The following is a 12128-nucleotide window of genomic DNA, read 5'->3' as shown; positions in this document are numbered from 1 at the left end:
AACCCAGAGGCTGGTGCACTCGGAACAAGTGCCCCCATCTCCTGGCTGGCGCTGGAAAAATAGGTCCTCCCTCTCATGCACCTCATACGAGTGTAATCACAGAGTATTTGTCCTTTGCGTCTGGCTTATTTCACTTAGCATAATGTTTTTAAATTTTCCCATGTTATAGCATGTATTAGAATTTCATTCCTTTTTAATGCTGAAAAATATTCCATTGTATAGTAGTCCTCCCTTATCTGCTCTGTGGTTCCCTCCAAGACCCCTGAAACCAGGGTTAGTACAAAACCCTATATATACCATGCTTTTTCCTATACATACCTACCTAAGATAAAGTTTAATTTATAAATTAGGCACAGTAAGAGATTAACAACAATAAGAGAACAATTATAACAATATACCGTAATAAAAGTTATGTGAATGTGGTCTCGCTCTCAAAATATCTTATTACCCTATACTCACCCATCTTCTTGCGATGATGTGAGATGATAAAATGCCTACCTGGTGAGATGAAGAGAAGCAAATTGCATGGGCACTTAGACATAGCTTTAGGCTACTACTGGTCTTCCAATTTCTCAGGAGGACCATCTGCTTCCCAGGCTTCAGTTGACTGCAGGTAACTGAAAAGGTGGAAAGCAAAACTGCTGATAAAGGGGGACTACTGCATATATATACTACATTTTGTTTAACCACTTACCTGTCCGTGGACATGTGGGTTGTTTCCACCTTTTGGCTATGTGAATCTCGCTGCTTTGAACACGGGCATACAAATATCTGTTCAAGTTTCAACTTTTAATGATTTTGGGTATATACCCAGAAGTGGGATTGCTGGATCATATGCTAATTCCATTTTTAGTTTTTTGAGGAACTACTCTACTGTTTTCCACAGCAACTCACCATTTTACTTTCACACCAGCAATACACAAGGGTTCCAATTTCTCACATCCTCGCCAACACTTTTCTATTTTGTTTGCTTTTTATAATAACCATTCTAATGGATGGGAAGTGGTATCTCACTGTAGTTTTGATTTGCATTTCCCTAATGATTAGTGATACTTAGTTCTTTATGTATTTATTAGCCAGTTTTCATCTTCTTTTGTGAAATGTCTATTCGGTTTTTTGCGCATTTTTAAATTGTGTTGTTTGTGTTGTTGTTGAGTTTTAGGGGTTCTTTATTCTGAATATTAATCCCTTATTAGATATATGATTTGCAAATATTTTCTCCCATTCTATCAGCTGCTTTTTCACTCTCTTGATAGTGTCCTTTGATGCACAAAAGCTTTTAGTTTTGATGAAGGCCAGTTTATATATTTTTACTTTTGTTGCCTGGGCTTTTGGTGTCCTATCTAAGACAGTGTCATGAAGCTTTCCTTTATATTTTCTACTGAGTTTTGTAGTTTTAGGACTTCTGTTTAGGTCTTTGATTCATTTTTATTCTTTTTCATGATGCAAGGTATGGGTTTAGCTTCATTCTTTTCATGTGGATATCTACTTTTCCCAGCACCATTTGATGAAAAGACTGTCCTCCCCCACAGAACTATATAGTTTTGAATTACTAACCTTGTGGACTACATGAGAAGTCACAAGTAAGCGGTGCTACACTACGAAAAGTAAAGCCCTCCATGTCTCATTTGCCTCATGAGATCTGCATCTATCCCATATCTCTGTCGGTCCCATCCCTCCCTCTTCTCCCCATCTTTTCATTCAGTAGATTCCATTCCCAGTGCTCTCAATCCTTGCGACTCTGAAGCGTGGTCCAAGAATGCCACCAGGGCTGGAATCACCGGGGAGTTCACTAGAAACGCAGAGCCCTGACCTCTCCCCAGACCTACTGAATCAGAGTGTGTAGTTTAACGGGATCCACAGTGATTCGTGTACAAGTTCAAGTTTGAGAAACATCGGCTACATCATCTTCTCAGGTCTCTCAGGGCTCAATTTCTACTACAAGTAGTGGTATCAAAGCAGCTACTCACCACTTTATGTCCTAGCCTTCAACACATTACCTGCTGCCCAGGTGTATGGGGTTTCTTTCATGCCCACTTCTCAGCAGGCTCTGTCACTGAGTTTGGTGCCACTGGCAAGGATTAGTCAGCATTGTGGACCTTAATTGGGATCAGTGTATTCTAGACTCATTGGTTCTCATCCATCTTGTTTTGTTTTGTTATGCTCCCACTCCTGAGAGCTATGTGTCTCATGCATCTGGTGATACGTTAATTGATGGATGGAGATAAATAATGATGCCTTACCAAGGGTATCTCAAATAACCATCTTTCAGATTCTGAGGGAGGTGGAACTTCCAGAATGGTGGTATGAGAAGTTTGGGGAAATCTTACCCCTGGAGAGACGTCTCTTAAGCTGGTGAAATTGGCATAGACAATTACTCAAAGTCTCCAGAGATACATCAAAGGACTTACAACAAAGTGAGAAGCATTTAACTAAATCTATGGGAACTAAGTAAGAATGGTGGGAGGCCATGGCATTTAAGCTAAGGATGGCACATAGGACTTCACAGTTTCACCTTGCACAAGAGATGTTCCCCTGGGGCTCAGCATCTTAGGGTAGCTCCCATCTCCCCAGCTTATTGGGTGGAAGAGTTATTCTGAACGGAATCTAGATCACTGGGTAATGGAGAGAGAATTAAGGTAAAAGACAAGTAAAGTTTACTTTAAATTAAAATTATAAAAGCTCAATTTATATAAATAGTTGGTAGGTCATGTAAAAAGTAAAAGAGAGGGGTGCCTGGGTGGTTCAGTTGGTTAAGCACCCAACTCTTGATCTCAGCTCAGGTCTTGACCTCAGGGTTGTGAGTTCAAGCCCTGCATTGGGCTCCATGCTGGGCATGGAGCCTACTTAAAAAAAAGTAAAAGAGAAATAAAACTTATTGATTATTAGAGTTGACAAGACTGAGAGACAAGGTGGTAAACCTTGCAGGGAGCAATTTTTCATGGCTGGCAGAGATTCAGCGTGTTCAACACCAGAGTTATATTTTTTGACTACTGCCTTGGAGTGAAGTGAAAGTGTGATTTCTGATAATGCTTTATTATTACTTGACAGGATATCACAAATTTTAAAAAAGCAAGAAAGATACAGCAGAATCATAAACATATACAGATACGTATATTTCCTTTGATACATTATTCTCTTCAGTGCCTACTGAAACATTTTGTTAATGGTTTGAATGTTTTTACCAATTCACTGTCACTTTCATTCCAATCTTTGAACACTCTTTTGGTCATATGTTTCAATATTCTGTGTGTGCCTCAGAGGGGGGCACATTATTTTCTATAAGCTGAATTAATGTGCATTGCTTATGCTCATGATTGTCATGGAATAACTTTTTTTATATTTTAGAGATAGTCTTCATTTTAAGAGAAGCAAGTTGATGTCTTGAGTGAAGACATCTGGCATGTAGGACTTTTAAAAAATTTATTTTTGTTATAATCAGTTTAAAAATGTCGTTATTTGTGGCCATCTGCTGTGTTGTAAAAATAACCCTGTTTTACAGAAGTAGCCTTTTAATTTGCATTGATTAAAATAAGGACCTTAGACGTATGCAGTCTAAAGATAATACTGTATTACATAATGGATGCAAAGCTCTTTACATGCACTATAAATGTGTTTTCCTCTCTGTTTTCCTTTACCATCCCCCCAGGAATCCCAAGTGATTCCCTAGTCCAGAACATCTCTTCAGTGGGTACGGTTGTTATCACTACTGTACAAGGAAATAAACTGAAGTCCTACAAGATTCAGGGAGAGAGCATAAAGGTCAGGCCACCTGTACTTTCTAGTTCATATTTCTTTTGTACCACAATACTTCATATGTTATTTGATAAATCAGGAGCTCATTTAACAAATCCGCATCTACTCAACTAATTCATCAAATTAACCAGTGCTCTCCAAGGTCTCTGTAAAGCAAGCCAACTGATGCCCAGGGCATACTCAAGACTCAGAGCTCATAGGCTACTCTACTGTAGGCCCACTCCATGCAGAGATGGATGTTTACCAAGAATGATCTGTGTTTGTTATGATACCTGTTTATAGTATTACACATGTTCTGATAATTGTATAATTTAATCACTTTTTAAAAGCAATACAGGGGCACCTGGGTGGCTCAGTCCATTGAGTGTCTGCCTTCGGCTCAGGTCATGATCTCAGGGTCCTGGGATCGAATCCCACATCCAGTTCCCTGCTCTGCGGGGAGTCTACTTCTCCTTCTCCCTCTCCTCCTGCCCCTGCTCTCCCTCTCTCATATAAATAAATAAAATCTTTTAAAAAAGCAACACAAACAATATAAGAGAGAGCAGCTTATATGAAAACTAGGTTGAATACTTTGGTGTGATTCCGTAAAGGTGGACAATTAAAAAAAAAAAACCTGTCAAATTAAGTGTGGGAAAAGCAAAAATAAAACTTATAAATAATCTGAAAAAAATCTAGATAGAGTCTAAATCCAATGTGACTCCTCAGTATCTGAGTTCTTTTTCTATTTAAAAATAATGGAATAGACAACCCCAATAGGACTATGTCTATTAAAGAAGTTGAATCAATAATTAATAACCTTCCAAGACAGAAAGCCCCAGACCCAAATGGGTTCACTGGTGAATTTTACCAAACATTTTATGAATAAATTATATCAATTCTCCACAATCTCTTTCAGAAGACAGAAGCTGAGGTGTTCTTCTTAACTTATGCATTATCCTAATACCAAAATCTGACAAAGACATTACAAGAAAACAGACTAACTTTTCTCATGAACAAAGGTACAAACATCCTCAACAAATATCAATAAATCAAATTCAACAGTGCATGAAGAAATTAAAAAAAAAAAACCAAGTTGGCGTAGGTAGGTCCTTAGAGAGTATTATGTCCAAATTACCATAAATATTGTAAATGATTTCCACCACTCTAGAGAAACAAGTCCACATCTGACAGAGTCTGCCTCTGAGGAAACTGCCAAGCCTAAACTCATTTTGCTTCACAATCACATTTTTTATTTTGAAAACTACCATACTTACAAAAGGGGGTACATCAATTAATAAGTAATAATTATATAAGTGATTGTGTACTCAACACCAAAATTAGGGTAAAATATTACCAGTACCTCACAACCCCCTGTATTTAGATATACTCACAGTTCAAAAATTTATATTACTTATTCTTTTGTTTTTATTTTCTATTTTTAATACATAAACAGTTTGCTATTTAGTTTTACCTCATTTGGTGCTTTATGAATATAATCCTAGAGCATGTCTTTCTTTTAAATATTTTGTTTATTTATTTGAGAGAGTGAGAGAGAGAAAGAGAGTGCACACAAGAAGGGGGAGAGGCAGAGGGACAAGCAGAGCCCCCAAGCAGAGCTGGAGCCCACTCAGAGCTAGATCCCACAACCCTGAGATCATGACCTGAGCCAAAACCAAGAGTCCAATGATTAACCAACAGGTGCCCCAACATGTCTTTTTATGTGACTTTTTTGAACTTTATCCATATTGATGCATGCAGCTGCTGTTCATCCACGTTTTCTGTTGTATCATATTCCAGTGCTTATTCATACAATGAATGAATATTTGTCCATTCTCCTACGAAAGGCCATTTGGACTGATTCCATTGCTTGCCTTTAAGAACAATGCTGCTAAGAACATTCTGTAAGCAATGCTTAGTGCATATGTGTAAGTGTTATGTACTAAGGAGTGGAATTGCAGATCATAAAGTGTGCTCCTGTTTACTTTTATTGGAAGATACCAAACTGTCCCAACTTATACTTCCACCAGCACTGTGTGAAATAGTTTTGATTGCTCCAGCTCTTCACAAACGCTTGGTACTTCCAAATGTTTAATTTTTACAGGTTTTTTTTTTTTGAGGGTTTAGCATCTATTTTGGTATATTGGGGCTAGCGGACTGAAAGAACAATGATTTTCTAAAATCACCCTATTTCTGTTTACTAAGGAGAGCCACTATTGATTGTGGCCTCATTCTGGTTTTACAGCACTCCATACAATCTAAAGAATGTTGGCTAACATTCTGTGTGGAAATACCAAATTATCTGTTGTTACCAGAGCCTGTTAATTTGAATATTCCTAGCTTAAGGGACCACTGCCAGAAGATGGCATAAATATACTAAATAGCAACATCTTCAAATAAATATTTAAAGACACTCTCCTGGCTAAGAATCATAGAGAGTGCTTTAAAATTAGTGTACAACCTAATTTAAATATTTTTCTACCTCACTTATATTCTCACAGAGCTCTTTTTGTACTCTAGAGGCTGGGTATCTTATAACATTCAAACATGTTCATTTCATCTACATTCATACTTACAAGTAGAATTTTTAAAAGGTAAAAATTCAACTACTTTAGTCTGGAGTTGAGAATCTGGAAAAATTCTTATTTCAGTGGACTTTTTTCAATATTAAATATCTACTTATATGCTACTTTAATATAAAGAAACACTGATAAATATGCTATTTATTAATAGTCAATGAATAGTCACATTGCCTTTTCTGTAATAATTTCTTATAAAAAGTGTCCTTTATCACATTCAGGAGACATGTAAATAATTCTATGTAGTGCCATTTATAAATGCCTTGTAACAGATTGACCACGTTATTAAGAACCTGTTTCAAACATGAAAAAGGTAAAAAAAAAAAAAAAGTCTCCCAATGACTTAGATTTAGAAACCTATTTTCTCATTATGCAAGTTTTCTATATCATTTCTAAATGTTACCTTAAATTAAAATGCAACTGCCATTTTTTTAAAGATTTTATTTGTTTTTGTTTTTGTTTTTTAAAGATTTTATTTATTTATTCGACAGAGATAGAGACATCCAGCGAGAGAGGGAACGCAAGCAGGGGGAGTGGGAGAGGGAGAAGCAGGCTCATAGCGGAGGAGCCTGATGTGGGGCTCGATCCCATAACACCGGGATCACGCCCTGAGCCGAAGGCAGACGCTTAACCGCTGAGCCACCCAGGCGCCCCACAACTGCCATTTCTTATTCAGTTTTGCTTGCAAGTAAAAACAGAACAAATCTACAGCACTCAAGCTGGAGTGAGTGCCATGGCAGAGAACTGTTAGGCACAGGGGTAGCAAAAGTTCCAGAGCATTACCTGTTATCAAAGGTTAGAATATTCTGTTATTAATTTTAGACAGATTTTAAGTAATGGATATAGTTCAAACAAGTTTGATGGGTTTAGATTAACCTTCAAACTAACTTACTGACACTAAAACTTGAATATAGAAATGAATGTCACCTATCATTGGAAAACTAGAAACTTCCAACCAGATGTGGCATTTTTCTCCCCCTGGCCTCTTGATGGAAAATTCATCTAAATTATGCAATTTCAGATCCATGGTTCATAATAACTGCTTCCAGAAAGTGTGCTGAGGACAAAAATTCTCACTTTTGTCTCCTGGAAGTAAGGAATCAAACAGGCTTAGCTATTTGGGGCAGGTGGGGTGAGGGAAGAACAGGGTGTGTGGAAGAATTCTTTACAGGTTGATATTTCCTTAGCCACTGGTCAGAAATTAGGTGTAAAGAATTTAAGAATATATTTTTAATTGTAGATCCTCTTCTTTATGACTGTCATTTGCTTTTTTTTTCAGGGACCACTGGCTAAATTCTTGAACAGGTACCATCAGAAATACATCATTCAGATAAAATAGGAAAATACATCTTACATACATTCAGGTAAAATAAATAAACCAAAGTAAATTTTAAAAAAGTAATACAGGACTATGGCAAATAGTAGTCCAAGACCTGACAACAGAAATTCCACATATAAAAAGGTCTGTTTAATGTCATAGTTGTTTTATAAATAGGAAAGAGTTGTCCAGCTAATGTCTTCACACCTTGTGTGTTCTCACTTGGTTTTCTCTGCACCACTAATCTTTTTTCTTGTCGCCACCAGCCTCCCTGCTCAGACTTGGTCTCCCTGCCTCCTACTCGTTTCCTCTCCACGTTACCTGACACACTTCTGCAGTATACCTTGTCCTAAAATGTAACACTGGTCATACCACCCCTTCAGGGACTGGTCCTTCTTTACATTAGCGTTTCTCACCCAAGATCCTTAGAACACATAGGTCTCCGGACATGTTACATGGTGTTTGATGAAGAAAAAAAAGAATCTGTGATCAAATACACTTGAGAAATAGAATGGAAAAGAGTAAAGTCAGTTTCTCTACTTCTTATAACTTTTGGTGTCCCAAAAATTCAGGGAGAATTTTCAAATTAGAAGTGCTTCCCAAACTTACTTGCCCCACAACATTTTCTCAACAATTGCTTTTTTGTGTTCTGCATGAGTTACTTTTCTTCATGTGCACTGCACTGTTATGGAATTATGTGCCACTTTACTCTTGATTTCCCTTTCAGAAGACTGATCAGTGCAATCAGTCACTGGAAAGCAATTTTCACCACCAAAAGCAGCTTCATTTTTCTGTTGATTAATAGCCCTGCTACAAGTTATTCAGCAGAAATAACTAACCTGTAAGAACACAGACATTGTATGTTCTATGTTGTTACATGATAACATATATAGCATAGTATCTATGTTGTACTAGGACAAACATTCTGATATCCCAGGTAGACAAATGATCAATGAAGCCATGCTGCCTCGTATTTCTGTGATACATCTTTTTTATTTGGAGAACTGAGCTCTTAGCACTTGTTTTTTGTTTTTTTTTTTTTTTCCATTTCTGTATGAACCTTTGGGTTGAGAAAACACATTTGCCTGTTTGAAGAGAGTGAAAATGCTTATTACACATCGGTATCACAAACCAATGATTCCTTATTTCTATATGTATGTTCTGTCACTGACACTAAAAGCAGTGTCTATCTGAAGCAACAAAGTTGCAAAAAATAGCACAGAGTTCCTGTATACCCTTCACTCAGCTTCTTCTAATGTTAACCTCTTACATAACTATAATGCAAATTATCAAAACCAGAACATTAATGTAAACACAATACCATCAACTAAACCACAGACCTTATTTGAATTTTGCTAGTCTTCTCGATAATGTCATTTTTTTGAGTCCACCATCCAGCACAGCTCCCCACACTGCATTCAGTATTCCATCTCTCTTTAGTTTTTGTCAGTTCCTTATTCTTTCCTCACCTTCCATGATACTGACACTTTTAAAAGCCCTGGTCAGTACTTTGTAGAATGTTCCTCACTTTGGATTTATCTGTTTTTTCCTCATGATTAGAATGAGGTTATGTATTTTTGGCAAGGATCCCAAAGAAATAATTTGTTCTCAGTGAATCATATCACAGGATTCATGATGTTGAAGTATCTTATTGCAGGTGATGTTAAATGTGATTCCTTGATTAGGTGATGTCTGTTATATTTCTTTAAATAAAAACAAAAAGTTGCTATTTTTTCCTTTTGTGGGTAATAAATATCTTGTGAGGACAGGCTTTTGGGACTATGCAAATATCTTGTTTCTCACCATACTTTCCCACTAATTTTAGCATCAATCAACAGTTCTTGCCTGTACCAATTCTTACTGTGATGATTGCCTAAAGGTGATTTTCTATTTCCCTCATTCCTTCTTCACTTATTAATTAGAATTATTCTGTACAGAAGAGCTGCACTTTCTCCTCAATTTATTTCTTAATGCAATTATTTTTATTAGTATTGACTCTTTTTATCTTGGAGCATCTGGTGAGTCAACTATTCTGTAACTGAACTTTTTGAAATCTTGACCCAGTCAAGATTTTTTTTTTGCCTAACCAAAGTCCTAACCAAAGTAATTACTTCTGTCTTCTGTTTCATACTATACGCGCTTTAGAAAATTAGTTACGTTTTAATTTTTTTTTTAAGATTTATTTATGTATTTGAAAAAGAGTGTAAGGGGAAAAGAGAGAGTGCAGAGGGAGAAGGAGAGAAAGTCTCAAGCAGACTCTGTGCTGAACACGGAGCCCGATGTGGGGCTCAATCTCATGACCCTGCGATCATGACCAGAGCTGAAAACAAGAGTTTGACCCTTAGCCAACCTCGCCACCCAGGCACCCCACTTTTTTCTTTAATAACTGGTATTTTATAGTATTTCTGATAAATAGGAAGAAAAATATACTACTTTCTTTTTTTTTTATTAATTTATTTGAAAGAGAAAGAATGTATGCATGGGGGGAGGGGCAGACAGAGAGGGAGAGAGAATGAGAGAGAGAGAGAGAGAATCTCCAGCCGACTCCCTGATGATCTTGGAGCCTCACCCAGGGCTAGAGCTCATGACACTGAGATCATTACCTGAGCTGAAATCAAGAGTCGGCTCCTCAACCGACTGAGCCACGCCAGTACCCCACTACTTTCTTAATGCAATGACGAAATGTTTTCCCCAGGTAATTTTTAGGGACTGATATTTATAAATTCAATTAAGTTGGGGCTTGAAAAGAAGATTATGTAGCCTAACCCACTGAGCCATTGTTTCAAGCCATGCGTGCTGAATTCCCCTATGAGCAGGCTGGTAATATCTTCTATGCAAAAGGCTTGATGAAGACATAATATCTCCATTTTTCTCCCTATCTTTAACTTTCTCTAATGATTGAGGCTTCTAGGAAAGTTTAAGAATCTTTCTGTTTAAGAAATACAGCAATACAGGATTTTGCCTGATATTCTAATACACGATACCTGAATACATGATTTTGCCTTTTTGTGTTCCAATCTTCTTGTGTTCCCAAACTTTGTTACATTTGTGTATTTACTGTATTTCTTCCATAAACCTATGATGGTATAAACTTTCTTCCTTTTTAAACTCCCTGGGTATAAGCCAGTAATGATGAAATTTAGGCATAAAGCATGAGATTAGAAACATATAAATCAAATATAGCTTATGACCTAAAAGAGGTTTAAAAATAGCAGTAACCATTGTTATAGGAAGCCTGTGATAAATGTTACTAGAATGGTGCATTTGAGGTATTCTAGGAGCTTAAAGAAGAAATGCTTTATGAAAACAAAGGATTTTGACAGGATTAAAAAAGAGACACACTTTAGGTATGTGGATATGGTAAGAAGGCGGCATACCAAGTATGTGGATAGGGTAAGCAATAGACTGTTGGGGCATGAATGGAGGTAGGAGATTCCATCACCAAGGCAGAATCAAGGTTATATTTATATAGCTATTGAGTGACAGAGAAATCTAAGCTAGTATCTGGAACAAAGAGAAACTGGTGACCAGAAGATCACTTAGGGGTAGGTAAGAGGTAATGATAATCTGAACTAGAAGCAATGGAAACTGAAAGAACGAACAATCAAGCCAGACTCTGAACTCCTCATATCCTAACCATTGCTTGTGTTTGAGGGGTGAGGAAAAGGAAAAGAAAGAGGTAGAAAATGAATGATATTGTTGACCAGCGTGGCTAGGATGAGGATGGGAGACTGGCAGTACCATTCACACTCACAGGAAGAAGTCAAGAAAAAAGTTAGCCGATAGAGGGGCATGTGGTTGTGTGAAATATACCTGACATTAGCTCCTGGCAGAACCCTGGGACTGCACAATTTAGCCGTTTACACCCAGATCTTAAGAAGATAAACTAAGCTGGAGGCTACAGAGAAGTTCAGAAATGAGTGATGCTGTTAAACATTTAATTAACTTGATTATATACGAAAAATTGCACTATTATTGCATTATTAATAAAAGAAGTGTAGCTTGAGTCATGTACTAAAATACATATATATACACATATTTGACAGTGCAAGTCATTTAAATATTGTTTTATTTATATCCACAATCTTTATCATCTGGAATCACAAAGAAAAAATGACAGAAACTGAATGTTTGTCAAAAAATTTTCCAATGTGGATCAAGAAACTGGTTAGCTTATTCATGGAATAAAGGTCTACTGAACATTAATTATGTTTGGCACTGAAACAGTTATGGTGGAAGATGCAAGAAAATGTAAGTTGATCCCTTCTTTTTGGTGACTTACAATCTTGATGAGGTCAAATAGTGTTCTCTTCTGAATCCTGACTAGACAATTACATTTTCATTTGTTACGTCACCTTAGATTCTGTCACCCAGACTGGACCATAAGCTCCTTGAAGTAATATGTCTTCTCCTTTCTTTTAGCAGTAATAAATACTATTGGCTATTTCTTCAAATTATTAATGACACACAATCACGTCCACATACTCCTTTCCTGAAAA

The 12128-nt window shown here is 36.9% G+C and overlaps 1 non-coding gene across 1 annotated transcript; it reads right to left on the bottom strand.

The window, feature by feature from the left end:
- Positions 1–2818: 2818 nt before the first annotated feature.
- LOC117797553 lies at positions 2819–2877 on the bottom strand. The gene has a single exon (XR_004622563.1). It is a non-coding gene; the product is annotated as a U7 small nuclear RNA (small nuclear RNA).
- Between the last annotated feature and the right edge of the window lie 9251 nt (positions 2878–12128).

Source organism: Ailuropoda melanoleuca, chromosome X (assembly GCF_002007445.2).
Source record: "Ailuropoda melanoleuca isolate Jingjing chromosome X, ASM200744v2, whole genome shotgun sequence".
Taxonomy (NCBI): domain Eukaryota; kingdom Metazoa; phylum Chordata; class Mammalia; order Carnivora; family Ursidae; genus Ailuropoda; species Ailuropoda melanoleuca.
The sequence above is the reverse complement of the archived record's forward strand: the minus strand, read 5'-3'. Positions and strand labels throughout refer to the sequence as shown.